Source organism: Pongo pygmaeus, chromosome 4 (assembly GCF_028885625.2).
Source record: "Pongo pygmaeus isolate AG05252 chromosome 4, NHGRI_mPonPyg2-v2.0_pri, whole genome shotgun sequence".
NCBI classification, from domain to species: Eukaryota; Metazoa; Chordata; class Mammalia; order Primates; family Hominidae; genus Pongo; species Pongo pygmaeus.
The window spans coordinates 138,232,477-138,237,878 of NC_072377.2; the positions used below are offsets into that span (position 1 = coordinate 138,232,477).

A 5,402-nucleotide genomic window follows, 5' to 3' on the forward strand; every position below is an offset into this window, starting at 1 on the left:
AGTCCTTTGGAATGCACTAAATATAATTTGTAATTCAAGTTCTTTTTGTGGCAATCTTTAAAAACAAACTATCAATACATGTAAATAACTAAATTAGTTTTCTATTAATCTGAGGTGGACTTTGCTTGACAATCATATTTTCATTGAAAATGATAGGGCTAACAAAAATAGAATCTATTCCCTTGAATGGACAAAGCTCAGATGGCCTCTCCTCACCGTGTCCAAATACACAGGACAAGGCTTTCAAGTAGTGAAGAATTTTACCAATAATGAAGAAGTTCTGTAATTAGTGAACATGTATCACAAGAAAATAGGTTAACTTCTTCTGCTTCATCCTTGGAAACACTGTGTTTTCTACCACATTGGCAACTTGGGGAAAAAGAGTCATCATCTTTTTTCCAAGACACTTTTTCAAGATATAGTTGAGCATCTACTGGTTCCATATTTCTTAGATCATCTTCATGCCACTGAGGGTCATACTCTTTTTTTCTCTTCATTCCCTGGAATTTTCCATGCCTGATCAATTTCAATGAATTTCTGTATACAGTCCTCCACTATTCCTGCTGGCACATCTGTACTTTGTTAATCTGAATGATACTTTAATATAAATTTTTTATACTTTTGTTTTAAGTTTGACACATTTGGGTCTGCCCCCCAAAATGCTATACCAATTATTTTTTGGCATCATCTCAAATGCCATTATCCATTGAATAAGAACTGGGCCTTCTCAGATGAGCAAACTTCATATAGCAGTCACCTGTGCCCACTCTTTGCCTGCCACTGGCCAGAACTCGAAACCAGCTTCTCCTCTTTGTGGTTTTAATTTGCATTTTCCTAGTGATTAATCCTGTTGAACATCTTTTTATGTGCTTATTAGCCACTCACATATTTATTGTGTGTGAAACAATTGCTCAAATATCTTTTGCCCATCTTTTTTACCCTCTACCCATGACAATTTGTTTTTGATGTCACAATTTACATATTTTTATATTGTATATTCTTTAACAACTCATTGTAGCTTTATTTATTTTTGATGACTTTTTGACTTTTAACTTTCATAATAGAAATTTATATGATTTATACACCAGTGGTATTATAGTTTTCTGGATCTGGCTACACATTTACCTCTACCAGTGAGTTTTATACTTTCATACATATTCATGATGGTAATTATTGTCCTTTTATTCCCACTTTAAGAACTCTCTTAAGCATTTCTTGTAGGGCAATACTAGTGGTGATGAATTCCTTCAGCTTTTCCTTATTTGGGAAAGACTTTATTTCTCCTTCATTTCTGAAGGACAGCTTTGCTGGGTATAGTATTCTTGACTGACAGTCTTTTTTTTCTTTTAGCACTTTGAATATATCATCCCATTCTATACTGGCCTGTAAGGTTTCTGCTGAGAAATATACTGATAGTTTAATGTAGGTTCTCTTATATGTGACTTGGTGCTTTCCTCTTGCTGCTTTTAAAATTCTCCCTTTGTCTTTAACTTTTGACAATTTGATTTTGTGTCTTGGAGAGGACCTCTTTGGGTTGTATCTATCTGGGAACCTTTGGAATTTGGATGTCCATATCTCTCTGAAAACCTGAGAGGTTTTCAGCAATTATTTTATTAAATAAGTTTTGTGTCCCTTTCTCTGTCTCTTCTCCTGTAACTCCCATAATGCAAATACTTGTTTGCTTAACGGTATCTCATAAGTCCCATAGACTGTCTTCACTGTTTTTCATTCTTTTTTCTTCTCTGACTCAGTGATTTCAAAAGACCTATCTTCAGGTTCACAGATTATTTCTTCTGCTTGATCAAATCTGCTGTTGAAGCTCTCCATTGCAAGGGTCCCCAACCCCTGGGCCACAGACTGGTACCAGTCCATGGCCTATTAGGAACCCAGCCACATAGCAAGAGGTGAGTGAGTAGTACTTCCTGAGCTCCACCTCCTGTCAGATCAGCAGGGGCATTAGATTCTCATAAGAGTGCAAACCCTATAGTGAACTGCACATGTGAGGGATCTATGAGAATCTAACCATGCCTGATGATCTGAGGTGGAAGTGTCATCCTAAAGCCATCCCCCCACCACCCAGTCTGTGGAAGAATTCTCTTCCATGAAACTGGTTCCTGGTGTCAAAAAGGTTGGGGACCACTGCTCTATTGTATGTTTTTTATTTTATCAATTGAATTCTTCAGCACCATGATTTCTGTTTGGTTCTTTTTAATGATATCTCTTTGTTGAATTTCTCATTCAGACCATGAATTGTTTTCCTGATTTCATTAAGTTGTCTATTTATATGCCCTTATATCTCACTGAGTCTCCTTAAGATCATTATGTGGAATTCTCTTTCAGAAAACTCATAAATTTTCATTTATTTGGGGTCAGTTAGCAGAGAATTATTGTTTTCCTTTGATAGTGTCACGTTTCCTTGCTTTTTCTTGTTTCTTGTGTCCCTGCATAAGTGTCTGCACATCTGGTGGTATAATCAGCTCTCCCAAACTTTATAGAGTGGCTTTCAGAGGGGAAGACTTTCATCTGCAGATGGGCCTGGGGGTTTTGGTTGAGCAGGTTCTGGTGGCTCTCATTTCATGTGGGTGAAGGGATGTAGACTCCTTGCAGCTTCTTCAGTTGTGATCAATATCAGTGATGAATGCAAGTGCCTCAATGGTCTGGGTTACAGAAGTTTGTGGCCATGATGGTGGCTACATAGATATTAGGTCAAAGGCTTTAGTGATCCTCCTGTTTTTGTCTTCCCCATGGATAGGAGTTATAAATGAGGTGATTTCTCTTGGCATTGGTTCTTACAGGTACACTGGCAGCTGCAGCAGGACTGGGATCTAATGCACAGGTGCACAGAGCAGCTGTGGAGCTAGGGTCTGGGTTTAGGATCTTGTGAAAATACTGTAGCACCTGGGATGTGATGTATAGTTTTACTTTTGAGGCACAAGTGGATACAGTTCTTCCACTAAGCAAGGGTCTTTGTTCTGAGTTATAGCCCAGATACTTGGGCCCACAAGGCTGGGATGTGGCTGTGGTTTTCACCCTAGGGCAGGAGGGCAGCAATGGCATGGCTCTGGAGAAGAAGAGGTACTCCAGAGGCTCAGGCCTTGGAGAGCAGAACATAGCTGTAGTTTGGGATGCAGAATCCATATGACACAGAGGGAGCTTGGCCTTTGAGGGATGAGATACCACACAGTGGTGACTCTTGGCCCTGGGGTAGTGGGACATGGCAGTAGCCCAGGCTCTGTGAGGCCAGGTGCAGGAGCAGCAAGGATCCAAAAGTGGCAGGCTATCACTATGGCTTATGAATCAGCAGGAAGGAAGCAGCTCAGCCATGACTCCACTCCTCAGAGAGATGGGGTGCCTCAGCAGCTCAGACTATGGGGCTGCTAGTCCAATTCCAGGTAGGCAGGGGATTGTGGCTGTTCAGCCTGGAGGGCAGAGTGGCGCTGCTCAGCCAAGGCTCTGATTCCCTGAGAAACAAGGGCATGCATTTGCTTAGCCCCCAGGGAGTGTGGCTACATGGATCAGTGAAGCCTTTTGATCCTTGGTGGATAGGTCATCATGTCTGCTATGGCACTGGGGAACCCAACTACTCCAGTGTGCTGGAGGCCTGAGTTCCACATTGGCTGGGGAACCACTTCAGCTCATCCCTAAAAGTGCACCAGCAACTGGGCTGGGGGAATGGAGAAGCTCCATAGTAGCTTGGCCCTAGGGGTTAGGGCATAGCAGCAGCTCAGCTCAGGGATGGTATACTGCCAGGTGGGCATGTTGCAGTGGCAGCAAAATTGGGCAGGCTGTGCCATCCTCAAGGATGGAGGGGTACAATGGCTACTTGCCCTAGAGCAGGACATACCCCAGCAGTGGCTCCCACTCCAATATGGCACAATGTAGTCACAGCAGGGGGCACAGTGGAGGTTGGGGAAACAGTGTCAGCTCCCTCTCTGGGGGTAACTCAGCATGTGGCCTTGGGAGAGCTCTCTCAGTTGGGCTTGAGCCTGTAAGAGTCTTTGGTAGCAAAGACTTCAGGTGTCTGTGGAGGTGACAGAAGCTGCTGGGATCCTCTCATCTTTTCCCTGAAGAAAGGAGTCCCTCTTGGTTCCAAGATAATCCTAACTGAGGAGATTGGGTGGCAGAGGCAAGATGTTTCCTTCCCTTCCCTATATGACCATCCTGGGTTTCTGTGCTCTACAAGATTTCTGCTGCTTCTTTGCTGTTCTCCAGAGCTCTCCTTTAGTCCTTTTGGTTGAAATATAGGTGTTTATTCATTGTTTTTTGTTTTCCTGGTGGGGGAGGGGAAGAGCACTAGGAGCTTGTAGTCAGTCACCTTGTTGACATCACCTTTTTGCCCATTTTTTAAATGGGGTTGTCTCTGAGTTATTGGGTTCTGAATATTCTACATTCTAAATACAAAATCTTTGTCAGAAATATGTATCGAAAATACATTCTCTCAATCTGTGGCTTGTTCATTTCCTTAACAGTGTCTTTAAAAGGACATAGTTTAATTGCATGAAGTCAAATTTATCAGTTTTATCATTTCTATTTCTTGGTTTTTATGTCCTAAGAATCTTTGCCTATCCCAAAGTCATGACGATTTTTCTCCTAATTTTTCTGGAGGTTTTATAGTTTTAGCACTTACATTTAGGTTTATAATCCATTTCGAGTTGACTTTTGTGCATGGCATGAAGTAAAAGTTGAGGTTCATTATTTTCCTTACGAGCATTCAGGCATTCCAGCACCATTTGTTGAAAAGACTAACCTTTCTCCATCAAATTACCTTGACAACTTTGTTGAAAATCAATTGGCCACCTATGTAAGGGAGGATTTCTGGACCCTATTCCATTTCATTGATCTATGTGTCCATATTTATGCCAATGCCATGCCATCTTGATTACTGTAGCTTTATAGTAAGCCTTTCAATCAGGTAGTGTAAGCCCTCCAACACTGTTCTTTTTTAAAGCAAAAATTGTTTTAGCTCTTCTCAGTTCTTCCTATTTTCATATAAAATTTAGAATACCATCATTAAAAGGTATTTAGGAATGTGGTAAGTTTCGCTGTGTTGACTGTAGCAGAAAAAAAGCTGAAACTAGATCCAGAGATGAAAACTTAGATGCAAGTTGGAGGTTGGTTAGTTCTGTGCAGTGATGGGGAAAATGGCCTGTTACCAGGATGCAGTATTATTCTGTCAGTAAATAACAGTTCTACACAGAGATGTGTTCTCCACAAGCCACCCACTCCTCAGATCTGTGATTTGTTTTGTTCAGGAGAGGAATGTCTTTCAGATACACATGACACACATGTACATTGTTAATGGTAGAGACAATCAACCTTCAAAGTCCTGCCTCTATTTCACTCCTGTCTTTTACCAAATCTTCTCACCTCTGGGTGAGTTGGCCTGGACCACGTGTGGGTAC

At 41.5% G+C, this 5,402-nt stretch overlaps 1 pseudogene; it reads right to left on the reverse strand.

Moving 5' to 3' along the window:
* Window positions 1-260: 260 nt before the first annotated feature.
* LOC129036246 (dnaJ homolog subfamily C member 24-like) lies at window positions 261-700 on the reverse strand (annotated as a pseudogene).
* Between the last annotated feature and the right edge of the window lie 4,702 nt (window positions 701-5,402).